At 46.7% G+C, this 27,339-nt stretch overlaps 1 protein-coding gene across 3 annotated transcripts in view; it reads right to left on the bottom strand.

Annotated features, from left to right (window-relative positions):
- The window catches only part of Slc6a17 (solute carrier family 6 member 17), a 109,649-nt gene that overhangs the window by 36,821 nt on the left and 45,489 nt on the right, over nucleotides 1-27,339 (bottom strand). Inside the window, exon 3 of one of the 3 annotated variants that reach the window (XM_087213244.1) lies at nucleotides 18,224-18,313. The gene's annotated coding sequence lies outside the window, so the exon portion shown is untranslated. Of the gene's footprint in view, nucleotides 1-4,882; nucleotides 5,044-10,670; nucleotides 11,082-18,223; nucleotides 18,314-27,339 lie in introns of those variants that run through there. The other 2 variants (XM_004853674.4, XM_021265629.2) reach the window with 2 other exon arrangements.

Here is a 27,339-nt window from a genome sequence, read left to right as displayed (position 1 = left end):
TGAATCTTCTTAAAAGGAAAAAAAAATAGTGTGACTAGCAGGCAGACAGGTAAAAATATCTCTTCTCAGAGTGCTGACGGCTCCACAACAATTTTTCAAGCAAGCATCTGGCAATTAGCTAGAAGGGTGGGGGATGTCTGTGTTCACACTGCAACCAGGGCTATACCTGGAGCCCCTACCAGGCAGTAGCTGAAGCGGGGAGAGGGGCCCTTCTGCAATGCTGAGGCCATCTCATCTGAGAACCTGCCTCTGCTTCTGGGGCGTCTCTTGCCCAGAAAGGTAGTGCCAGGTCACTCAAGAGACAAACTTCCCAGAGGAGAGGTGTGGAAAAGCCACCATCTTGGGAAAGCAGGGAGCCAGTGACAACCCAGGTGCCTAACTCTGCCACCCTCAGGCCTGTGGCTGTGGAAAGAGTGCTGTGATCAAGCACCTCCTCAGAGAGGAGTCTGTACACTGAGGCAGACTGGGAGAGCCTCGCAGAGTACCAGGAGAATGCCAGCCCCCAGACTGCAAGGCCAAGGTCCAGTTCAAGAATACCTGGTGGTGAGAAGGAAGCATGGTCAGGTCTCCTTTCCTCAGAAAACACTGGCAGCTTCCTGATTTCCCTGTGGCAAGCAGCTGCGGCCTCAACAGTTCTCCTAATTACCTCAGAGCCTCTGGGCTTCCACCAAGCCCTAAACAGGTCCGACTGTTATCAGAGACACAAACTGTCCTCCAAATTATTTTTAATTGTTTTATTGGAACCTCTGTTGCCTGGAGCCAACCTCTCCTAACAGGGCCTGGCCATGGCTGGGTGGCAGCCCTCCTTGGACTTTCCCAAAACACAAAGGCAGGACCCCAATACCATTTTTGATCTCTCCCTCCTTCATTCCATCCAGGTGTTCAGCTCTGACCTCTTTCCACCCTTCGTGCCCTGCTTCAGGCCTTCTCTATGGCTACATGGCTGAAGGAGACTCTGAACTCCCTTGTATAGGCTACCCTACCTGCTGCCTTCAGAGGTGCCCACTGGAAAAGCCATGTCACCCGACTCCTGCTGTCTACCAGAGTCCCCAAGGCTCTTCCCAAGGTATTTGGTCCCCTCCATCTCTCTGGCTTCAGCTTCTGCTTCCTTCCCAGCCCACTCCCCACTCCCTTTGCAGAAACCCTCCCCATCCTCTGCCTCCTGAAGCCTTCTAGGTCCATGGCCTGGCCTCTGTGACACCTTCTGTGATTCTTTACAAAGGCATTAATGTCTCTTCTCTGCCTTCTCAGCACAGTCCTTGTAAGACTATTTTATGCTTTCACCATCTGGCTGTCTGGTATAACTAGCTGTTTACATGCCTGGTTCCTTTTCCAAACAAAAAACTCCTTGAAGCCAGAAACCAAGGTGTATTTAGCTTTGTGTCACCATCACTACTCCCTGCCCAGTCAGTACCTGGCACACACAATATATCCTATGGGTTTCTGCAAGCAGAACATGGTACTTATAGATGTTCTGGGGTCTCTGCCTTCCTACCCTCTGAGAATAACCTGCTTCTCATGTTGAAATTCTAGCTGCTACCTTCACCTTTCAAACAAAGAGGCAGAGGTGAAAGGAGAATAGAGCAGACTAGAGAGATAATGAAACCTAGTAGAGGTCTGTCTGCCCCAGCTGGGGGAATCTAATCAAGTGCAGCTCTCAGCAGATGTGGGGAGGGCCCCAGGATTTGGAACCCAGGTTTCTGTTCCTTATTGATCTGTAAAATTTGGAACATCGCTTATCTACCAACTGCATCTGGTTACCACATGGATCGAAGGAGAAAGAACAGCTCATTGAGAAGTCAAATAAACTGACTCCACAGATTTGTCAGGTTTGTGTTTTGTTCTCCCATTTCATATTTCATTTGACAAGGCCAGACTCTGCTGTCTTTCCTATTACATGTGTTCAATGAATAGGATATGAATGAATGAACTGAATGAGTATATGAATAAGCAATGCAGTTTGAACTCATTTTTTTTTTTTTATAATCTGGGGTACTTTTCTACCTTCCAACTTTTTTCCATTATCTGATATAATTTTCTGATCCCAAGAACATGTCATGCCCCAAAGATGCTCCAAGTGATTTTTTGTTGTTGTTGTTTTGATTCTTTTGAGACAGGATCTTGCTATGCAGTTCAGGCTAGCTTGACCTCACTATGTAACCCAGGCTGGCCTCAAACTCACAGCAGTCCTCCTGCCTCAGCCTCCTGAGTGCTGGGATTACAGATGTCCACCAATATGCCAAGTGACATTTTAAAAATTAAAATACACTTGAGAAGCTTGAGCACCCTTCAAGTATTATTATTACTGCTACCTTTTTTAAAGGAACCAGTATGTATGCTTCACCTTCCCAACTTTGTAGGCAGGATCCATCCTCATCTCAGAGAAACAAACTAGGAATGGTCATATCTGGCACAGAGCACGCCACTGGACTAGTGCAACCATTCCCAACAACAAATCAGGCCAACCAGCCAATGGGACCTTTTGCAGCTACCCCTCATCTTTCTGTTGCATTTTCTGAGTATGTTCTCTGTGGTCAATATTTTGTTTCTCTAGCGAAGAAGGAAAAGAAGCAGGAAAAAGGGCAGATGGTTCAGAGGAGAAGGAACTGGCACTGGAAAATGTGAGTGTAGCCAGTGCAAAGAAGATCTTTTGGTTCTGTTTTTGCCATTTCACGTGACGGGGGAAGTATGCTCAGTATTTAACCAAGGGCTTCACAGTGCTCTCCCCTCCCCACTGTGCATTTGCTCTTGTAACAGAATTCAGATGCCGAGGGGTCTACTGGGGAGCTTCAGGTAGAGGAGGGTGTAGCAAGCACAACAATGACAACAGCATACAGACCACACTGCTTTGTATCTAATCTCTGTGGCAGCCAATGTGCTAAACACCCTACAGCTGTGACCTCCTTTAATTCTACCAATAATTGTAGCAGATAATTACCACTATTATTCCCACTTTACAAATGAAGAAGTAGAGGTTCTGAGGGATTAATTGCTTATATTTCATTGAACTCCAGATTCTTTGTTGCTGGCACTTTCTTGAACTTACCAGAAAGGGCCAATGGAAGATCTTCAGCACACAGGTTAACCTTTCATAGACCAACTTCCTTGGTGGGGGAGGGGGGTTGCTAAGGATGGAACAAGGGCCTGATATATACTAGGCAAGAGCTCTACCACTAGGCTACATCCTCAGCCCCCAAATTGCCACTTTGAAAGGCCCATTGATTGCACATCATATCTTGATTTTAAGATGTGGCAATGTACAAAAACATGTCTTTTGGAATTGGTGAACTAAGTTAACTCATTTGTAGACAATGGTTCAAAGTGGAGGCCCTTGGCTCTGCACTGACACAGTCTTACTCAAATCTGAGTCTCAACCTTGCCACCATTGCAGAGAAATCATGAGGTTTACAGCTAAAAACAAACAACAACAAAAAAACCCTGAATTTGTGCCCTGCTCTGCCATTTACCAGGTGGGTCTCTGGGAAAGTATACAAGCTCTCTTGGTTTTAGCTTCCAGGCCTGAGAAGAGGAGGATAGTGCCTCGTACCCCAAGAGTATAAAAGGAGATAACCTGAGGGTTGTGCTCGGCTGAGGCCAAGCCCCCAGGGTCACTCCATGAACCAGCACCAGCTGCTCACTCCAGGTGAGGACACGGGGGAATTGGGCTCCACCAGAAATCCAAGCACATTCATCCACTACCACAGTGCCCTGGAAAAGGCAACAGGACCCCAAGGATTCAGTGGGCTGATGAGGATGCAGACACTCAATACTTCAAATGATGTCCACTTCCCTCCTGGGCTGGATGTTAAAACCAAGATGGCTTGTATACTTTCCCAGAGACCCACCTGGTAAATGGCAGAGCCGCTCAGGTGTTGGGAAACTAGAAGCACTGTGGAAATATGGGTTTAAAAATATTTCTTTCTTTATTTTCCCCTCTATCTGTCCCTTATCACTTCCTTTAACAAATATTTACTGCACACTATATGCCAGGCTTTGTTCTAGTACAACAGACAACAAAGCAAACAATATTCCTGCCCCATGGAATTTCTGTCCTAGTGTAGAGGGAAAAATAAAAATCAGACAGGTACATAATTTATCGTGTATGTATAGACAGATACTGTATCCCTATCACTTATAAATGTATCAAGTAAATATTTATATGTAACAGTATGAAGGCAGAGATGCTATAATACATGGGGGCGGGTAAGGAAGCACACTTGATAAGGACATAGTGACTGAGTAAGTGACAGAAGGAGCCATGTGGATAACCTAGGGAAGCTTCTAGGGCTGAGGAAATAGAAATGCAAGGTCTTTAGGCAGGATCAGCATATTTGGTAGATGCAAGGGACAGAAGGAAGTACCACATTTCTAGAGCACCCTGAGGAAGGAAAGTAGGAGGCCCGAGACAGGAAAGCACTAGTGTCCTAATCACGTGTCCAGGACTCAAGGATATAGAGAGGAGTTTGGATTTTCTTTTGGGGCAAGTGGGAAGCTCTTGGAGGTTTTCAATCAGAGGTGTCATGTGGCCCAACTATTTTTAAAGGGATCACCAACTGCCTGTAGTTGAAAAAGTGAGGAGAAGATGGTGACCTGGGCCAGGCTGCTGGATGAGGACTAGGTTGTGAAGAGAGGGAAAGGCACACAAGGTCCTAGACAGGAAAAGGACCAAATTTTTAAAAAAATTAAAACAACCAGATGGAAAGAAAAAGTCCAGAGGCAATGAGTAAAGACCTTACTCCCTTACTTTCTCATTCATGGGGGTCACTCAGGGTGTTAACAGAGAGTCCACACAGCATCCGCCCAAGTCTTCTGCTCTAGATTTTCTTGAAGCTGCTATTTTCTCTTGTCTCAGAGACAGAAGGAACCAAGGGTGTCCAATTACCTGCGTTATCCAGAAGACTGCTGAAGAGCACTTGAAGGAATAGTTATCAGAAATTCTTAATTACAGTCCCCATATGATGTCTCTTTCCTGAGAACAAGAAGGGTTTTCATCTCCTCACCAGCCTCCAGGGCAGCTTTGGTGGAGGGCTGGGGAGGAAAGCACTCTTATCAGGAGCAAGCCACAGCAAAGGCCCACCATGTGTATACATGTTATTTATACTCACAACAACCTGAGATTAAACATAACCCTCACTTGCAGGTGAAGGTGCCTAGGTTAAGAGAATCTAACTATTATGTACAAGATTACCCAGCCATGAGTACAAGAGTGGGGATTCAAACCGTGATCTACCAAACTGTAGCTCACGTTCTTTCTGATATACTGGTGCTTTCCAATCTTTTGCATGTCCTGACATACAAAGAAAACAATACTTGGGTGGCACACTGGGGTAAACTGCCACACTCAGCAGGCTTCACTACTCAAGGCCATCCCAGGTGCTGCAAGGGATGCAAGTATCATAATTTCTGAGCCGCGTGCCATTCCTCTGTGGAACTGGCTAGGAGGTTCTCTAATGTACCACACTGCCTTGCAAAATACCTACCTATCTTATTTAGTAAGTCAGCATTGGGACAAGCCCATCTAGTACCATTCACAACTGCCTGAGGTCAGGACCTTCCTCACTCATCTAGGTCCTTTCCCAAAACTAATGACATAATGCAACTTTGGGGAAATTCCTTCAAGGAATCTAAAGGCGTCTCCAAATTACTAGCAGGCAGATGGCCTCAGTAATGTAGCAGGACCGTGGACAGCGCCCACTGGCCATTCTGGGAGGCTGTCAAGTTGATCAGCACAGAAACATCTGCTCTTCTTCCTTTATATCCTAGGAAGAGAAGGTCCACCTCAGCAGCAAATACTCACCTGGAGGCACCTGCTGGACTCACCCACTGGGTTATGTTCACACATTTTGCAAGGTAGCTGTAGCAAAGAGCACTCTTGCCTTGTGTACAGCTTGCATGGAATTTAAAACCACAGGAGTACAGAAGTCTTATAAATAAAGAGAAAGATGCAATGAGGAGGATTTTGGGGTGTGAACCAATGAGTTCTATTTGCAAATGAAAGGACAGGTGGTAAATTAGTGCTGCACAGAACCCAGCAGAAATTCTAATTAAACCAGTAATTAGAAATGATGGAGTAGAGGGAGAAGGAGCTTGTTATCTTCAGATGAACTGCTAGGTAGGCTCTGGAAAGTAGCATGGCAGATCAGCAAGACAAATCCAGCTGAAGAGATGACCCTAGGGCCTGGAGGCTGAGGCATTTCTTCCTCTGGCCCTAAGTGTGCCTTATTCCCACTGCACTAGAGCCACAGAACAAACAGGGCATTAAGCCTGAACTCCCAAACTGGAGACTCAGGTGGCCTTACACTCACCTGACTCAGAATTATTCCCTAACAAAACATACTGGTTAGAGACAATAATTTAGGACAGTAATTCATACTGCATCTGAGCTTATGTTGTCACATGTGAGTTTTCTATACAGAGTAAATATTTAATTATAAAATTTTAAATAATTGGATTTGGCCATAGGTGAAGATTTTAATTTAAAAAATTAATCATGTGGCAAGGGATAGAGAAAATTACCAAAGGACTGCATCTACAAAATGGCTGCCTCTGAAGCAAGGGTTTCTGGGAAGTCCTCTTTGTCTGCTAAGGGTTAGGGAACATTAATGCTTACATTCCAGTCATCTACCCTCATTTACATGAACTTCTCCACTGAGATCTCAGGTGGTTTGGAGATGGCAGGCAGGCTAGGGTAGCATGAGCCTGTTCCTCTGGGGTTGGCAATTTCTGAGTGAGAGAGGAGACAGGCAGGCAGCAGGAATCAGATGCCAGGTTTCCCAGAAGAGCCAGACACAAGCAGCAGGGCCATGGAAGTGAAGAGAATGGGGTTTCCATGGGACAAGACCAGGAAGCCAGCAGCAGCATTCCCCTCTGAGCAGCCCCTGACAGCAGCTAGTGTAAATAATCTTGGAGTGTTAGCAGTTTTGTGCTGGGTTCTGGGATCTCATCAAATCCCTTTCTGTCCAGCAAGAAATCTAGACATATCGGACCTTATCCACGGGCCATCTTCAATTCTGTAGTTTCAGAAGTTCTCATGGCAATGTACACTCTTTTCTGACTCTTTTCTTTCTACTACAGGCACCAATCCTTAACTTGGACAAACTTCAAGGGAATAAAGTCTATGATAACAGGAGTCAAGAAGAAAGAGGCAGGGACATAACTATAAAGCCCCAATATGGAGCCTGGAATCTCTTTCTGAATTCTAATCCACCTGGAGCCAAATGCCATATTCCCCCAACCCTTGGAAATTTGCATGTGTTCATTTTCTATCAATTTTCCATATATAAAGGCCCATTTCTTCCTTTCTCAAGGCACTAGTAAAGAATGGAACCACAGGTTTAGATGACCTCATTTGGGTAGATGGCTAAGTTTTCAGGAAACATTTATTAAGAACTTATTATGCAAACATATCACACAGTGGTTAAGAGCATGACATTTGGAATTTGGCAGAACTGAGTACCAATTTTCATGTTGCCTCTTACTACCTGTGTGATCTTAAACAAATTATTTAACCTCCCTGAACTTCAAATTCCATATCTGTAAACTGCAGATAGTAATATTTATCTCCTGGGATTGCAATGAAGATTCAACAAGATGGTCTGTAAATAAAACACTTAGCACAGCATAGAAGCCTCAAAAAAAGAAAAACCACTAGATATTCTCACTGCATGCCAAGTGCTGTGTGAGCTACTAGAATCCAGAACTGCACTCACTCCTCCTAAAAGCATGTAAAGGGGGCATTTCTCTGCAAAATACTGTCCTGCTCAGGTCTTAGAGGGTGCTCTAGCAATCCAACCCTGTGCTTCTGTCCTCTGGCCACCTAGGACATTGGTTAGGGGAAGCTGACATAGAAACTAAGATGCTAGGGTTTGTTGCCATCCTGATGTTCCAGATGTTTGGCTTTAAAGATTTCTTGCATCCCAGCATGGAGTGGCTTTCCAGACCTTGTCTAGGAAAAAAGCTAAAATCCGCCTTTGTTTAAACTCTTCCTCTGCTTATCTTAGCAGTTTTGAGGGGATTAATGATGAATTGTCATGTTGCAGGAAAGAAGTATGAGGGGAAGGAGGGTGCACAAGTGGAAGGAAGCTGCTGCTCTGGGATCCTCTCATTTCTGTCTCTGCCATTCTTGAAATATGCTTGCAGATCCAATGGGGGAGGGCACTGATTCGAGGGTAAATGGTGGCTGTAAATGACACATACAATTTCCAGTAGCTGATTTTAATCCTATGGGTCAGCATGACCCCTTTCTTGCTGCATTGGAAATTCTCTTATTTCCTTCACTTTTGAGGTGCACACATCTTAGCTCAGTCCCATGTCCATACACATAGAGAGAAGGAGCAAGAGGCCAGGATCCTTCAGAGAAGTAAAACACCTTTTCTTCCCTTTCCTCTCTGAGAAAGGCCAAACTCATCTCTCATGAATATCTCTCTTGCAGCTTCCAAGTCAACTTCGGATAGGGTGGATTGGGAAGGGGATGATGGAAAGAGCTGTTCAAAGAGAAAGGAGCCCTGACATCACTGGGCAGGTGCTGTAGCTTGGGACCAAGCTGCAGTCATGAACAATCCCAAGAAGTCAAGGTCTGTACTGGAGTCTCACCCTGGAGCTACTGCAGGTGGCCTCAGGCACACAGCCAACCCAGCGCATCCCAACATTAGCCTTGCTCTTGCTCAGGGCTCCCTATCCAGCATCTCATAAGGGAGCCTTAAGGGTTAGAAGAAAGTGGAGCTACAGGTCCTTCTTAATCACGTGGGAGGCCTTGCCATTTTCATTTGGGGGGAGAGAAAAGACTGCCTCTGGTTAAGGCCCATAAGGGAAAGGTGGGGAACTAAGATCTAAGGTGCAACTACTATGTGTCCAGCAGTAGGCTGAAAATAATGCTGTAGAAAAGGTACCACCCAAATCCTTCTTTTAACTGAGGAAACAGGGGCTCCAGAGTTGAAGTACCTTGCCCAAGGTCACCCTGCTGGCACCTGGCAGAGCACTGGGCCCAGCTGTGACCACAATCACAAGGCCTCCCCCAGACTTCCCTTCAACACTAACCCCACCTTCTAGCCCTGCTCACCTTCCCTATGGGCTCAGAGCCCTAGCTCAGCAGCAGCCATGGAGCCTGAGCTCTGCTCTGAGGACTTGCCCACCTCTGGGTACACTTGGGGCTCAAGCCATTCCTGCTCACGAGTCCTGCTAAAGAATTCTCTTGAACTCATAACAGCTGACACACGACTCTACGCGTGACTCAGGCCAAACAAACTCCAATCAGAGCTAGTGGGCACGATTCGCCTCCTGCACTGAGTCACCCTCCAGGCTGAGTGAGCTGCGGGGATTTGCTGAAACTCAACCACCTACTTAGCCACAGCTGCTCCATTAGAGAAAAAGCCAGCAGAGGAGCTAAAATCTCTGATGGCCCCATGGACAGGCCATGGCCAAGGACTGCCAGTGTGACCTCAGAGCCCTTCCTGACCAGGGGATAGATCCATCTCACCTAGTCATGGGGTAACGTAGGCACAGTGTGAGGCACAAACAGCCTTAGATGTTAACCTTTGGTCTGACCTTGTTCTTCAGACGTTAATTAGCACGCCCAGAAAAGCCTAACAGACACTAAAGTTTTGGTGGAATGTTTTTGGAACCATTACAGGATTTTTGCAGTTCCTGGAAGTTCCTGTTAATAAGGTCAGTGGCTTCAGGAAAATCTTCCTACTCTATCCTACTCCCCCATAACCCCAACACAATCCTTCCTCCAGTTCATAGTTGAACTGCCCTTAAAGAGGAATGGAACCAAATTTTTAAAAGAAGAAGCCCAGTTCACGGTGACTGGGTCCTGCAAGCTGGGTGATCCCAGGACTTCTGAACTTGGAGCCCTGACAGGGACGCTTGGGCTTTCAAAGGAAACATCAGGCTTCCTTCCAAGGCGGCCTCGCCCCTGGGGGAGCAGGTCTCCCTGGCGTACTTGGGAGCATCGCTGCAGCTCACCGCCCGAGCACAGGTATAAACGTGGTAGAGGCCTCTCTCCCGGGGTGCCGGCGTCCCCTCCAGATCAGCACCCCCACGCACGTCCCCTATCTCTGCTTTTCCGTTCCTAGGCGCGCCTCCATCCCTCGAGGGAGGAAGGGCTCCCTTCTAGCTACAAATTCGGCAAGGATGGGCCTCGGGACTGGGAATTAATATTCATCTCCGACGTGACCGTTCTGCTTCTCTTGCCAATGTTACTGTCAAGGTCACGGGCCTGAGGCCGAGTAGCTGGGGCCGGGGTACCCGGGCGCACGGGAGCTTCCCTGCGGAATTGCGCCCGGGGAGCGCAGCAGAGGGGAAGGGGCACCAGGCGGGCCTCCTGCCCGGTCCTCCACAGGCGCCTGCCCCTACAGCTTCGCCCAAAAACCTCCGGCGTTCTGGGCCCTCCTGAGCCCCAGAAGCTGAAGCCCAGTGTCCAACTCGGGCGTGCGCCGCTGGACACCCGAGGCGCACCGGACTGGCACTGCCCGGTCTCCGTCGCCAGGCAACAGCAGCTGGTGAGGCCGGAGGCGCCTGGCGCCGGCGCGGGGTCCAGCGGACCCGGAGGGGAGCGGCGCCCCGCACCTCAGGCCTCCCTGGCTGGGGCGGGGCCGGAACGGGCAAAGTTGCGGTGGCTGGCGGGGTAACCCAGGCGGGGCAACCCAGGCGGGGCGCGGCCGCCGACTCACCTGTCCCGCGTGGGCCGTCGCGCGGACTCGGCCCCTGGACTCCGGCCGAGCAGCTGGGCTCCCAGAAGGGTCGCAGGCGCACAGTCCCTCCCACAGGAGCCCAAGTCTAGCGGCGACAGGCCCCGGAGGGGCTGGGGGTCCTGGAGCCGCGCGCCCGGACTCCGCTCGCGCCTGCCTTCCTCCTTTGCCGCCAGGTGCCAGCCGGCTCCCGCCGCCGCGCGCTCGGGGCTCTGGGGAGCGGGCCGGGGACCTAGGTCCCGCAGCGGAGGGAGCGGAGCGTTGGGGATGCGAAGGCCGGGCCGAGTGCCGCCCTACCCGCGCCCTGGCCGCGCCGGCTCTGCGGAGCGGAACGGAGCTGGGCGGAGCGCGGCGCGCGCTGTTCCCTCGCTTTCCGAAAGGCCACCCTGGCGGCGGGACGCCGTGACGCAGGCTTGACTCAAGCGCGGGTCCGCGTCAATGCGAGGCTCTTGGGCCGCAAGCGAGGCTCTGAGGGCCGATGCAGGTGGAGGGGATTGGCAGGGAACGGGAGAGGAGGTCGCCAGGGCGCCGCTTCTGGAGGCTTCTGGTCAAGGGACCCAGATCCTGGTGCTGTCACCAGGGCTTCCGCCCTCGAGGGAAATGGTCTCCCAATAGCCTGGGCCTTACTTTATATTCGGATTCCCCACTTTCTCCCTCCTTTTTGAACTCTGTCCCACCCAGAGTGGTTCTTCCCCCCACTCTAGACATTTCCACCTCATACATGCGTTGCCTCTCTTCCTGTCCCTGGAGATGCCTCTCCTCTTCCACTGACCTTCCATTCTACCAACCTGCTAGGCTGCAAACCCTGTGTGGTTTACCTCTTCTGTACTTCCTTCATCTACTGAGCTCCTCCTATAGGCCAGGGGCTGCAGAGGCTGAGATGATCCGAGATGGAGAGGAAGCTCTTGGAGAGGCAGGTGGGGTTTGCCGTAGTAAACCAGGTAGTCATCATACTAGCCAGGGCTGAAGAGCCTTACCCGATTAGTAAAATGGGGGACAATGAGGGAGAACATTCTGACTGGCCTCTTGGCAGGTGCTGGAGGATACCAGCCTCAAAGGCTGGGCAGACAGAAGTGGGGAAGGACAGCCCTCATGGAGGGAACATCATGCCAAGGGCATAGGTGCAAGAGTGGGGAAGGTGTGCCTGAGGATGACTGCCTGAGCTGGAACAGGAGTAAGGGTGGCGGGAGGTGAATTTAGAAAGGGAGAGAGAAGCCTTCCTACCAGACTTGCAGGGCTGTTTGGGGAGGCTGAAATGAATTGTCTCTGCTCTAGGGACTAAGGGGACCCTTGGCATCAGAGGCAGGTGTTTGGGAAGGTGGGAAGTGAAGTTGTATCAAATGTCCTTGTGGAAGGTGATAAGTGCCATCATCAAGAACCCTGAAGGGAAGAGTGATGAACCCTGGAGGTAAAGGCAAGGTAGGGATCAGAGGTTCCATCTTTGTGATCTAACAAAGTTAGCCTGCCGTTTTATGACTGCTGGCAGAAGGCATGAGACTTTGGTGCCAAAGACAAAGGATTTTTATTACTCATGGCACACAGGGAGCATGTGCTTTACATTCAAGTTGGTTTCTCTTAATCCAAGTCCCATGGGAGGATATGAGCATAGACCTGAGTAATACAACACACACAGAGGAACCTCAAGCTCACAAAATCTCAGTGTTTTATAATGGCTGCAAGCAAACCTGCCCATCATTTGCCCCAGACAGTATCTTTATTACGCTGGACAGCAAACAAAGCTGCCTTCCAGAGCAAGGAAACATTATCGCCTCTATATTCCCAGTTTGCTGCGTAAACATCCTCTAAACCATAGTCTGGGACATACAGACATCAGTGCCTCTGTCCATAACACATGTAGAAATTTAAGATCCCCACTGAGAATTATCTCTCTACAGACATTTATTCTTTGACCCAGCAGGTATTTTAGTGACCCTAGAGTTCACCTGACACTGTTCTAGGCCCTGAAGACATAGCAGAAAACTAGAAAGACATGATACCTGCCCTCATGAGCTTACATTCTAGTGGACCCAACCAGGAAAGAAGAGCATGGTGGAGGTGCATGGGAGGATGAAGCAAGTGATATAGGGGATGTGACAGAGGTGAAAAAATCAGTGTGACAACTGACATGGTAGGGAAGGGACGGGAAGGGAAAGAAAGCATCAGAGATGGGTGATTTTAAGGCAAGAGAAGCTGACGGTGGTATAGTGATTGAAAGGGGAAGAACTTCGGTGTCTGACAGTTTTCATACTGACTGCCATCCCCTCATGACTTTATTATATAAGCCTCAGTCTCCACATCTGTAAAATGGATGATACAAACTCCATATGGTTGTTATGAGGACCACGTGAGATGATTGTGTTAAATACCTTGTATCATACCTGATATAACATGTGCTTAATAAATGACTGTTATTAATGATATTATTAGATGATTGTATTGTTACTAACCAAGAAAGAGGAACAGATTTGGAAGAGAAGATAAACCATGGGTTTAAGACATATTGAGAACGATGTCCATGGGCTAAGAAGGTAATAAGCAGATGTCCTTTTTGCCCTTTCTGCACATCTACTGGCTGAAAGTTCCAATTGGAATGAACCTAACTCCTGGTTTCTCTACATGAGGTTCTCTAGAGAAAAACACATTGTGGATCCATCTCCCTCTGCCTTCATGGTCTCCACCTCAAGTAGGTTCCCCTTGTGACACTCTGGCCAATTCACTTCTTCATTCTGATGAAGGCCATTCCTCTAATACCCTCCTTACTACTCCCTGCCCCTCACTTCTCTGCCACCTCAAGAGCTTCAACAGAAACCCGGCCTGGGCACCTGCTCTATCTTCCTCCTGGCAGAGCAGGGCAAGCCCTCCTGCTGCTTGAGTCCAGTTCCCACCTGTGCCTTGGGTGCCCTGGCCCACATTCTCTTCAGAACCTCAGTTACTATCAGCTACTCCTGTCCTTCTGGCCTATCAGTCTTTCCTTCTCTACTGGACCTTTTTCAGCAGCTTTTTCAGCATTTTCAGGTCTTGTTTAAAGGTCACTAGGGTTTTATCTTCATCTCATTTTCTTCTACATTCTTGTCTTCATTTCCTCACTCTTCCTTCACTTCTTGCCCCACTCTGCGCATCACACTGCCAACATAGTTTTTCTAAGGCCACCAATGACCTCTATGTCATTAAATCCATAGAACATTTTCCAGTCCTCATTTTACTGTCTATATAACTGTCACCTTCCAACACTCTGTTCCCTCTCCTTCTGGGAGTCCACACCCTGACTGTCTTCTTACCTTTTGGCCACCCCTCTCCATTTCCCCTTGTTGACTTCTACATCCTGGACTTCTCAGTGCCCTATAACTTTCTCACTCCAAACTATTTTCCTAAACCATCTCCTATATTGACAACTCCCACATTCATATCTCCATTCCAGATGGTCTTCTGAGTTTTACATACCCAGCCTCCTATTCCCTTTTTCACTTGGCTCTCTCAGAACTACCTCCAGTACATATGCTCAAGAGGTGTACTCTCATAGTCAAAGCCCTGTCCTGCAAAATGTTCAGAATTTTGCTTCTTGTTCCTCTTCAGCGCTTCCTGCTTCTGTGAATTGTTGCATCAACTGGAAACCCAGTAATCACCTTAAGATCTCCCCCGTTTTCACCCCTTCCTGAAACTATCACTAAATTCTGGAGGTTTTACCTACTAACTACTTCTTGAATCTGGCCACTTCTCTTTAATTCTGCTGCCACAATTCTAGTCTAAACTGTAATCATCACTCACCTGGATGCTCCCAGTTACCTCCTGACTCCAGCTCCAACCTCTGCTCCTTTTTAAAAAAAATCTTTTTCACTCCTTCTTGATCTTTTAGAAGTAAAGCTATAATTGCACCCTCCTCTGACTTGCAGTTTTACCCACATCTTTAGCGTGTCCCTCAAAGTCCTTCCTATCTCTAGCCTCACCTATCACTTCTCTCACCAGAGCCTTCCCACAGCCTTTTCCTACACCACACTTTTCTCTCAGCTCTTCCTCCTCTGTCATGCCTTCCTGGCTCAGGCTTCAGTCCATATGTCCTCCCTTCCAGGAACCCATTAAGTCCCTTCTTCCTCTCCCTTCACTCCCTGTTCATTCATCCAACAGTGTTAGGACCCTAATCCTCCACCTCTCTTGACCATGGATAAGAATGAGGTCACCCGCCCAGGCGGACATTTCTTCCCCTTTGTAGCCCTTATCACAATTGTAATTAAGGACTAAATGGTGCAATTGGCTGCTTAGTGGTTGATGTGGATGCTCCCCAAGAGCAGAGACCATGAATATCTTCAACACATAGTGGATACTCCCTAAATATTTACTGAAACAATAAAGTATGGCCGGAAACATGGGTATAAAACTTAGGAACAAGTGCTGGAGACACACACTTGGTAGCAATTACCATATGTGAGTGGTTGAAGAGTGAGGAGAGGTGAGACCTTCCAGAGGAAGCTCATAGAAGATGGTCAGGAGGATAGAGCATTGGTGAGAAGTGCTTACATCTGTGGGACAGGAGGAATAAGAAGGGTAAGAAAAATAAAAGACAGCGAGGCAGAGGCAAGAGATGAGAGGACTGTGTGCATGTCATGGAAGAGAGAATTTCAAGCAGGAAAAAGCAATTCATAGTATCAAAATCTTCAGTGATGTCACAGAGGATGAAACTTAGGAGCTACTCCTGATGGCAGAACTCTCGAGGTGGCAGCATGAAGCCATAGTGCAGGTGCTGAGATGAATGGTGTGGGAAGTAAGGATTCTGCCCCGAAGTTCTCCTGAACACCTCAGCTCTGGATGATCATCTCTCCTGAGCAACAAGACAACTGATTCTTTCTTTTATATGCCATGTAGAAGTGTATTGAAAGTATGCAATATAATATTATAAAGTCAGTAGTATTAGCAGCGCCATTTCATTTTGGGGGAAACAAAGGCTGAGTGAGAGTAGATAATTTGTCCAAGTCACACAGTGAGTTCCATCCTGGATCTAAAGTCTTTACTGTCAGTCTTGACATTTATGGCCTTATAATGTAGGGTCCCTTCATGGGTCTAGGTTTGGCTCTCAAATGAAGTGCGGTGATTACAGGGCAGGGACCTTTTCTGATTCATAGCTGTATGCCTCATTTTCTCAGCACAGTGACTTAAGCAACAGCCCAGTGGAGCCATTCCCAAATACTTGATCCATTGAAACCATGAGAGAGAAAAATGATTGTTGTTTGATGTCATTAAACATTAACAATAAATTAATGCAACAATAAATTAAACAGAAGAGCCATGCAGTTGTTGAGTAAGGATGGAGGTTGCTAGATGGTCAGGAACCACTCATCATCATCCACCAGCTCCTCTCCCACCTTTGAGAATTCTTTCACCCTTGACTTACACAGGTAATGGGGCCCTCTCTCCATTGCCTCCTGTATTGATTATGTCTGATCAGCAAAAAAGATGAGCAAAGTTCACCCAGTTAGTGTTAAAATTTATAATACAGGTGGTAAGAAAGTCCCCACCTGCCACTGCTACTACATAAATGCACCTGCAGAATAGAAGCTAGTACTCTGTAGTGCCTTGAAAGCTTATCCTGTTGTGGTCTCAGAAGATAAAGCCAGTTCCTGTGGCTATGTGGCATTTTATCTGAAGGAAGCAGCAAATGCCACTGTAACTCCTAGGGGAATTACAAATAGAAATACCTAGAGTATGAGCTCCATGCTTCCCTCGGGCTAGCCCACATCTATGGCACCTCTATTACCTTAATTCCCTGTCCTTGCTCATGGCCACTCCCCTAATGAGCTGTGACATGCTTTTCCATGGAGACCCTCTCTGGTTCATCCTCTTGTCAATTAGTTTGGAGTCTGCAGGAGAAATTAAGCACATTTTCCATTTTGAGGTGGAAAATGAAGAGCTTCCAGCTCTCAGCTCTCACAGGCAGGGGTGCAAGGAGCAGCATGGTATAACAGCATACTGAGTGCAAGCTTAAAATCTTGGCCCCTGTGCCAGGCACAGTGACATACACCTGTAGTTCCAGCTACTCCAGAGGCTGAGGCAGTAGGATTGCTTGAGCCTAGAAGTTTGGGGCCAGCTTGGGCTACATGGTGAGAACCTGTCTCAACCAAAACAAAACAAAACAAAACAAAGAAAAACTTGGCCCCTGGAGTCAAGGTGCCAGGGTTCATAGTCTCATCCTATTATTCTAGTTTGGGACCTCTCAGGATCTGAATGTCCTTGTCTGTGATATGAAGACAGTAACAGTGCCCTGTCATAGGGTATTAAGTAGTAAATAAGATTTTCCTGAGTCATGCATTAATAAAAGCAGCTGGCACAGAGCAAAGCCTCAGTACATGTACACTGTTCTTGTTGTGATTTTGATGATGAAGATGAAGGTGACAACGCAGTGAGAATTGAGCTAGGTCAAGATGGGGCCAGAGCTCAGGCCAGACCTCTTTGTCTGGGGTCCTGAATAGATGGAACAGAACTTTGAGCAAGGAGGGAGCTCTGCCTCACAAACCAGACTTTCCAGAAGGTCACCTGTTCAAACCTGAAAGGGGAAGAGGACTTCCCTGGGAAGGCTCAGGACAGAGTGGCAGCTGCCCCTCCTCACCTGGCAGCCCTTCCTCCAGCTCCATGCCCGTCCTCATGCAATGGTCTGGGTTTCAAACTCAATGAAGTCATATTCAGGGAAGTCTTCTCTGTCAGGCTTTGTGTGAGGCTCTCAGTTCATGGCAGAGTTCAGAGGAAGGCTTTATACAATCAATCACAGCCAACTTGGAATCTGTTAGGAAGCCAAACAACTTTCCTCTGTTTAGACAAGGACCTAATAAATGCCTTAAGCCATCCCAAGAAGGGTAGACAATGCTGAACTTTTCCAGAGGGAAGGCAAATGTGTCCTCATGCAATGAAAAGGAGGAGCTTTGTTAGGATCCAGGGTTTGCGCTCAGTTCAACTCTTGCTCTAAATATTATGTTGCTTAGAAGAACATAGAATTCTCTCTCTCTCTCTTTCTCTCTTTCTCTTTCTCCTTTTCTTTCTCTCTCTCCTTTTCTTTCTCTCTCTCCTCTCCACCCATTATATGTTACTCATTTCCATCATTGTCATCATGAAAAATAACTACAGGTTTTTAAAAATTCATTTCAAGTTCAAAAAATGAGGCAACAACACAAAATGGCTAAACATTGTATTAGTCAGTTTTCTGTCAATATATCAAATACATGAGATAATCAACTTACAATAAAAGAGAACATGTTTATTTTGGCTCACATTTTGGAGGTTTCAATCCATGATCAGATGGCCTGTGGCAACCCATCATGGCAAGGGGGATGTGGTAAAGCAAAACTATTCACTTCATGGTGGGAAAGCGAGAGAGAGAGACCAGGCCCTACAATCCCCTTTCAGCAGACACCTGAAATGACTTGAATGTCTCCACTAACCACCTCTTAAAGTTTCCACCACCTCCCAGTGACACCAAACTGGGGACCCAGCCTTTCACATATGGTCCTTTGGGGGACATTCCAAATCCAAATCATAGCAAACGGCTAACTTACGTGTGAGCTGCATTAAAAGAATTATAATTTTCAGATGAAGGGATGGATGTAACAAGTCCATCTGGCTTCCTATCTGGTGCTACTGGATCACTGCAAAGGAATGGAAAAAAAGCAGGAATGAGCTCGTGAAGCAATTTACTTTGTCCTTGACATCACAGGTCTAGGTCTGGATCCAGCTGGGCTATTTAGAAGCCGTGAGCTTAGGGGACAAGTGGGAGATAAAACTGGAAGATGAATTTGATCCATTGACGTGGAAGGCTGTTAGATCAGGCTAAAAGCCTCTGCTTATATCAAAAGGAATAAGGAGCCACTGAAAGTTTTAGAGCAAGGTAGTGACATTATGGGAATGACTTCTTATTTAGGGTTAACTGGGAGATGACAACCCCAGAACCCTTCAAAAGCATCCTGCTTTCTGAGAGGAGACCTCAATTTCTCTCAGGTTTCATCTCATAGCAGCTTCTAGAAAGTTCTTCATTCCTGACCCTAACTACGCAGTGTATGACGAGAAAGCCTCACTTCAGGGCTTGAAAAGGATACCTGGGGCTAGTGAATCCCAGTGGTGAGTAGTGTCAGGGGAGGTGGGGGAGAAATGGGGAAGAATTAAGCAGAGAGAGACAGCGAGGGGTGAGGAGACCTAGAGGACAAGAGGCCTCTGAATTATTTCCCTGCTGCCTCACCTTCCTCCACCGTGACTCAGACAAGCCTCTGAATAACTCTGTTCCTCATCTACCCTGGCAACACAAAGCCACTGTGCCCAGTGATGAAGGAGATGAATGGATGGCTTTTCACAGCAGCAAGAAGTGCCACATAAGTAGAGGTCAGGCCTTATTGCCCAAACTCTAAAGGTTTCCTTTGACTATTGGAGCTCAGTGGCAAAGAATGTTGCCCCTGGACCCTGACCCCAGAGAGCCTCTCTAAGGAAACACACACCCTCAACACCATGTGTGAACATCCAGAACCAAGATCAAAGTAGACCTTTGGGATGAGTGATTCTGAGGGGCCTTTCACTGTGAAGGGCCTCACTTTCCCTTTCCTGAGTCGGTGATGTATGCAAGTTCTGCTCCTAGCACTAACTCGACAGGCAATCGCTGACAAATCACTTAGTATTTCTGAATGAACCTCAGATTCTTTACTTGGAAAATGGTCATAATAATTTGTTCTGTAATCTCATGTGGTTCTTATAAGGATTACATGAGACAAAACTGTGTAAAATTAAGGTAGTATTACCACTGTTGTTATACCATAGCTCATAAGATGTGCCAGACACTACGTAAGGTGACATAATATTTATCAATTTATTGAAGCATTAAGTAGCCATTTACTCTGAGAGTTTTAAAACATAATGTGCATGGTCCCCTTAAAGGCTGAAAGTTTCATTTGAAAAATACAGTTATTTGCAACCGAAAAACTTAAGGTAATTCAGTAACATGATTGGCTGCAAAATTAACATATAATTACATTAATTATTAATTATATTAAGGTTAATTGCTTATTATATTTACATATAATGTTGAGTAAGTTAGGTATAGAAGACTTTTTTTTATGATATTCCCTTTGCCTCATTCTGTTTTATTGTTCTCCAAACAACTTATCATCATCTGACGCTTGACTCACTTTCCTGTTTACTTGCTTGCAGACAAAAGCAAATTAGATAAAGGCTTTATTCCCAGGACTTCAGAAAGTCCTAACACATTGTAGTGTTCATCAATATCCAGTGAGTGATTGTTAAAGAAGCTGATGGGGGAGATTTCTTTATTATATAAAAAGTCCCTGAAAATCAGTAAGAATAACAACAAAGGATGTGATTAGAAAGCTCAAAGAAAATGTGTGGCCCTTACACATGTAAAGAGAAGTTAAATTCCATTGATAATAGGAGAAATACAAATGAAAAAATAATGAGAAACAATTTTTACCTATTACACTGGCAAGTAATTAAAACAAATTTAAAAAAAGGTTGAGAATACACATGTTGCTAATGGGAAAAGAGTTAAATAGTACTATCTGTGGAAGATAATTAGGCCATATTTATCAGAATTACAAAGGCACATGCCCGTAGACCATTAGGCCACACCTATCAAAATTATGAAGAAACATACTCTTTGCTCATGTTTGTTTAAAGACACTCATTTAAAGATATTCCTTGAGCTGTGTTTGCAATATATAAAAATGGAAACAATTTAGATATCTATCAACAAAGAACTGTTTCAATAATTTATGGTACCTCCATGCAATGAAATTCTTTGCAGTCATTAAAAAGAACAAGGCTGCTCTCTATATGTTCTGATCTGGAAATGTCTCCAAGATGTGCCGTTAAATGAAAAAAGATGCAGAATAATGTGGAGAGGGTGTGACCATTTATGTGTGCTTGTAGAGCCATGGAAATTTCTGGAACAATACATAAGAAATTGACAATAGTGCCTGCCCTCCAGGGTGCAGAACTCCATGGCTAGGGGCAGTCATGGGAGAAAGATTTATTTTTCACTGTCTCCCTTTTGAATTGTGTACTGTTTATCTGTACCATGGATATTCCATATTTCCACATCTGCTTCTATATGCATATAAGATCTGAAATTGGCCACCTCCTGTGCAGAGGACTGGAAGTCCCTAAGAAGATAAACTTGGTATTGGATTTACTTTAATTTTGTTTGAATTCTTCTTTGTGAGTGTGTTATCTGTTCAATAATATAACCAAATCTATTTCCCCTTGCTCCTCTGGAACTGCTCCTTGCTGCTACTTCTCTTCAGCCCCTACTTCCGCTCCATCTGGGCACCCTCTGCCACTCTGGTAGGGCCCAGTGGGAAGAGTGTGGACTTTAGAATCAGACAGGCTGGTCTCTCCATCTGACTCTGAGCTTTCACCCTCACCTGTACAATATCCGCGTTACAGGATGTGGTGAGGATTAAATGAGCAAACATAAAGTAAGCGCTGAGTAAACAATAGCTACTATTACCTTGCTTTTCTGGAACATAGATATGGCACCTTGAAGGGCAGGGGGGACTGAACCCTTCCAAATCTTACACACTGATGTGTGCTCCCTCTCTTTAGCAGCTACCTCTAAATTGTTAAGAAAGAAAGAAATGGGAAATAATAACTTCTAATGTGTATTGAGAGTAGCAAGGGCATTGCTCCTGTCTGCACCTGGGGAGAAGGGTGAAGGAGGCTGTCCCAAAAGGCCCATGTGCCCAGCATCAAGGCCCCAAACTGCAGCCTGGGAGAAAGTATCATCAATGTAAACAGAAGGGGGCAGCTGATGTAAACAGAAAGGGAGTGGCTGCTCTGGTAGGACCAGCACAGCAAGGAGTGGGGTGGGAGATGTGCCCAGAGATGATGGGAAGGGGAGGAGAACATTTGTCCCACTCAGCACAGAGAGGGAGGGAGAATTAGATGGAAAACCTGCCTCACCTTAGGGACAGCATGGAGGTTTCAGGACCAGAGTCAAATATAGACCCATTTCCATAAAAGCACCAGCCGCTTCTATAAATACCTCAGCCAGTTTTCCGGGGTTCTCATGTGACTTAGATGCCTACCTCAGCTGTGGGGTTCCGTCGCCATGGTGACTGGCCCCGTGACCAGCCACTCTTCATTCATGGCAGGTTGCATTGCCCTGGATTGAGGGTTGGAGGGGAGGGTGGAGGGAGGGCCAAGGAGAGGGAGAACGGGGATGAACAATGAGTAAGGATAAAGTTTCCAGGCCTAGAGGAGACTGCAGAGCTACAGCTTTATTGCAAAGATGCTCTGACAGAATTATTGATCTTCCCAGGCTGCTGTCAGGGGAGGAACTTTTTTATTCAAGAAGCAGTAAACATCCTTGCCTTTGAGTCAGAAAATGAAAAGTTCAGGGCTAGAAACATCTTAACAATTCTCTAGGCCACTCCCCTTGTTTGCACAGATGAAGAACAACCCCCCCAAAAAGCTAAGTGACTTCCCCAAGGTCACACAGGAAGTCGGTTGCAAAACTGGGGCAAGAATCAGGTTACCAGTCATTGACTGATTCTTCTTCATCCACACACGGCTCAGCTCTGGGCCAGAGTCTGTGTTGGGCCACAGAGACATGATTCTGAGAAGTGAGACGAGGCTCCTTTGCTCCCAGATTTTGGTACCTGGCTGGAATCATAGATCCCTCAAGAGGGAAGAATTGAGCTCAGGGTCATCCCTGCCTTCTTGGCTAACAAATGTGGGAGAGAATAGCTAATAAGTTGTGAGAGGTCCTGCAGGGTTGAGCAAAGCCAGATGTCATCCTTGGTCATCTATGGAGATCTCTTTTTGATCAGAATGTCTCAGATCTGCTTCCATTGTGCTGAATTCCTCAAATGCCACCAAGTCCTGCCCCTTCGGTGCTCAGTGCTGGGGGTGAGATGAAGAGCCAGGGAATGAACGCTTCCCGCCTATGTTGAGCTGCCAGGCCCAAGTACAAAATGGAAGAGACTCATATTAACCCTCTGCTCCTGGGAAGGTCTTGGGTTTGGAAGCTGGGCAGGCCACAGAAGTCTGAGAAGGCTTCTAGGAGGAGGTGGGGAAGAGCACATGACTTGCAGGTGGTAGGGCAGGACCTGGATGGCAGAGGGAGAGTGGGTCTGACTGAATTGGCTAAGTTTTTGGATAGGACAGCTGCAGGCCACATAGGTGATTCACATGGCCTCAAGCAGCAGTAAGGAAGGTCCAGGAGGAGATGGATTCAGAGAAGACAAAGAAACACTTGTGCTGAAGTATTCCTGAAAGAGACTGAGAACACTCGCAGACATTATCACAGGGCCTGATGACCATCGGCAGCAACTGTGGGCTCTGTCACCACTTGGTCTTCGACAAATGTTCAGCAGACCCCACAGAGATTAAAATCCCCAGTGTGGGAGGCTGGTAGCAACCACAGGGGCCCGGAATGAAACTGTCTCTTTTTTCACTGATGCCATCTTGGTGGAGCTCAGGGGTAAGATACAAGGGAGAGTGGCCCCACGTGTCACCAACCAACCTCTGCTAGCCAGTCAGCTCATTGACCATAGTAGCTTCCAGCCCAGCTTGGAGAGGTACAAGCTGTCACTATGAGAGAGGTAGAGCTTGCTCCCCACTGGCTACATGAAACACTGTGTGTATTTATTTTACCAGGACCACAGCTGCTGCCCCACCTATGTCTATAGCTTACAAGAGAGTATGGAATGGAAGTATCAATTCATTCAGGATGGCCTGGGAGGGATTGCTATTTTACACCGAGGTGCAGCAGGTGCATGGCTTTGGAGGCAGACTTGAATTTGAGTAATGGCTATGTCACTTACTCAAGTGGCCTTGCAAAACTTATTTAGTTTCTCTGAGTCTCAATTGCTTCTCTCGTAAAAGATAGCATCACCTACCCTGATGAATAGTTGTGACCTGAGACTTAGTGGGTACAAAGTGGCATATAGAAGGAGACTTAAAAGACAATAACTTCTCCAGGGTGTGAGGGAAAGAGCACTTCTTGGGATCCCAGCTTCCACTTCCCCTCACCCCAGGGACTCTCCTGAATCCATCCACCTAGTACGTCCCTGTGATCCACCCCTTCTGCCTGGAAGGTCCCTCTACTTGGTTCCGCTCATCCAAAGCCTTTGTCACCTTCAAAGCCCTATTGAAAGGCCACTCCTTCCTTTGTGGCCTGATTACCTCCAACCTCCTGTGATGTTCCTCAGGCCAACTCTGCCACCACTTACTAGAGGTCATAGCACCACTCCTCAGCACACAGCACCCCCTGCCTTAAATAGCAGTGACAATGAGAACTAACTTATGAACACCATTTACTGCACTAAGCATGAGAGTAAATGACTCATCTATGGTCACTAAGCTAAAAGATGGCAAAGGTAAGAGATAAGCCGGAGCCCATTTTGTTGCATATCACTGTATCATAGCCTCACTCTGACTTTGCTCTTACTGCACCACCTTGACCGCTTCCTGCTGTGCTGTACCAATGTGCATGTGGCAGAGAAAAAAGACCCTGGAGTCAGCTAGGAATGGGTTTAAAGCTTGCCTTAGCTACTGATGAGTTGGGTGACCTTGTGAGTCATTATCTCTCTGAATCTCAGTTCTGCACCTAGGGTTGTTGGGGGTTTGTCTAAGTGATATGATGTGTAGTGGTGGGCCTGCTTACAACAATGTTCCCACTCCTGATTCCTGTCTCTTCTCCAAGTGGCTGGGTGGATGCTGACAGCTCCAGGCAGTACTTGGCTATGCACCAGCACCAGTCTGAGGGCTCCTTATGCCCTCTTTTATTCTGTTCCCTACAATGACACTGCAAAGAACAAAGCGCTAGAATCTATATTTTACAAAGCTAAAGCTTAAAGAGGTTAAGAAATTTGTCCAGGGCCCATGAATGTAGCTCAGTGGCAGGGGATTTGCCCAGAATGTGTGAGGCCCTGAGTTCAATTCCCAGCACCACAAAAACAAAACAAAATTTGTCCTGTGTGACATAACCAAGAAATAGAGCTAGGATTTGACCCCAGATCCATCTGATCCCAAATCACGGGCTCTACTAAATATTGATTCCTCAGGGCTGTCTACAAAATAGGTGATGGGTGATTTCTCATCTATTCTCTTGTTCAAGTAGGATCACAGATTCCATTCTGCATATGGAGAAGGAAAATCTAGAACATGTGTTAGTCTTTTTTTCCATCATTATAACAAAATACTTGAGATAATCAACTTACAGAGAGAAAAGATTTATTTCAGCTCACACTTTTGGAAATTTCAGTTCATGATCAGTTGGGCCTGTTGCTTTGGGTCTGTGGCAAGGCAGCATATTGTGATGGGAGCATGTGGTGGAGAAAAACCACTCACCTCATGGTCAGGGAGTAGAAAAAAGAAGGGACAATAGTCCCTTCAAGGGTACATCCCTAGTGACCCAAATACTGTACCTCCCATTGGTCCTCACCTCTTACAAATTTTGCCACTTCCCAGAGTGCTCCTTGGGAACAGAACCTTTAATCCACCAGCCTTTAGAGGGCATTCAAGATGCAGACTATAGCAGAGAGTGTTAAGTGACTTATCCGAGGTCACTGTCAGCTGATGGCAGACAGTCTTACAACTTAGAGCTCCCAAACTCAGTGCTCCACTTTCTCCCTTGCTCCCTGATGCCTGTGGCTGAGATTCCTGGAATGGAAACTCTGGGACTGTGGGATCTGGGCCAGGAAGTTGGCCACAGGCCTCAGCCTGGTCCCAGGAACTCTTCAACCATGGAGGAATTTGCTTTGAAGACAAAGGATGACTCCTGGCAAGAGGAGTTGTTCCTATTTCTGCTCCAGACAAATGGGAAGCTGCCACAGATTCCATGATAAATCTTTTTGCTAAAGATGATGCATCACTTTGGGCTTGTTATACGTACAGAATCTTTGGACATTATACAAGTCAATTACTGAGACCAAATTCTCGGCACTGAGCAGAGATATTTTCATTGAGTGGCTGTAATGGAGCCAGAGCCTCTCAGGGATCTGGATGGGAAGCTGCTCTGCTTCTTGTTTGATGCTGGGGGTGATACAGAATGATGAGAATTGCTCCATGCATCCCCTGGAAAGGTGGCCCCCCACTCATACTCATCATGATGACTCTGTGTTTGCCTGAGATCACCAGAAGGCAGCTGGGCCAGCTAGGAATATTCTGCCCACGTCCAAGTCCCCAGCCTACCAGGTCCTCACTTTCAACTGCCTGGAGTTGAAAACTCCAAGCACAGCCCTCCAAACAAGGCCTTGCTGCCTCAGCCCCAGCCCTGAGAAGCCCTTCTTCCACTTCCCAGCTGCATCCATACCTGAGCCTCAAACACTCTCAGATTCTCACTTCTACTCCTTCAAAACCGCTTGGGCATTGCAGCCTGCTGGGCCCAGCCCCTGAGGACAGCTCCAGGCCAGCAGCTCTGACCTCCCCTCTGCCTCCCAGACCCTAAATGAGAAGCACATGACACGTCCTCCTAGAGATTTGGAACATAATATGTCTGTGGTTCTTAGAGGGTCCTCCTCCTCCAGCCTGAGTGTGGCATTCTGTGTTTCAGAATCAAAGCTTAAGTTCCTGGCAAGAACTCTGTAGGCTTTACCTACTAGCTTTGTGGTTTGGGGCAGTCCTTAAGCTCTCTGCACCTCAATTTCCTCATCTAAAAATGTGGCAAATGGTCGCCTAGCTCCAAGATGCTAAGCTTCATTCTCTGTGATTCCAAAAAGGCATTGGAGATGGCTGGAACATAAGATGAGGGGGCTGGGGTTGGCAAGACGTAGAAGGCGAGAGATTAAATGATGAGAGCAGAGGTTTGAATCACTTAGAGTTTGAATGTCATACTAAACATCTTTAAATTTATTTTAAAGGTAATGGGGAAATTTTTTGAACATGGGAGGATTGCCAGATTTAGCAAATAAGAATCCAGATGTCCAGTTAAAATGAAATTGGAACTGGGCATTCTGTATTTTATCTGGCAGTCCAGCATGGGAATGATGGAGAAGGTCCTTGGCACTGAGAGGAGAAATACAGTGGAGGGGACAAAACTGGAAGTAGGAGACTATTTAGGAGGTTATTATTATATTCCAGGTAGTAATTAGAAAAGCTAGTGTTTATTGAACGCTTGTTTTTTGCACTGTTCTAAGCAATTCACATGTATATGTTCATTTAATTTTCATAACAAGCCCATGAAATATAGTACCTGGTATTATCCTCACATTCCAAATGAAGGGATTAAAACATAGAGAGGTTAATTAACTTGCCCAGTGGCACAATAGAGATTAGTCTGGGGCCCTTTGCTTAACCACACATTCTGATGCTGCCACCCCTGGGGGTCACAAGAGCCTGAACCTGTAGGAACTGGGTGATAGAGGTTATCTTAAAGCTCCATCCCATTGGTTAGAGGCTGGATACAGGGGGTGGGGGGGGGAGATGGAAGCTCAGAAAGCCTGCAGTGACACATTTTGGATCATTTGGTATTTTCAGAGCAGGAAGGGGGCTGGGAAGAAAAAGAAGATACCTTTCATTGTCAACCATACATCAGTACATTATGTCTGCTCTCTCATCTTGCCTCACCCCTCCACTGCCTGGCAAGGTGGGTACTGGACTTACTCCAATGAGTGGGAGACTTTTAAAGCCCAGGAATGAGCTGGAGGGATAAAGAGAATCCAGGTGCCAG

This window comes from Heterocephalus glaber, unplaced genomic scaffold (assembly GCF_053883595.1).
Source record: "Heterocephalus glaber isolate CG9 unplaced genomic scaffold, H.glaber_assembly_v1.0 deba00001442, whole genome shotgun sequence".
NCBI classification, from domain to species: Eukaryota; Metazoa; Chordata; class Mammalia; order Rodentia; family Bathyergidae; genus Heterocephalus; species Heterocephalus glaber.
This window is presented reverse-complemented; position numbering and strand designations above follow the sequence as displayed.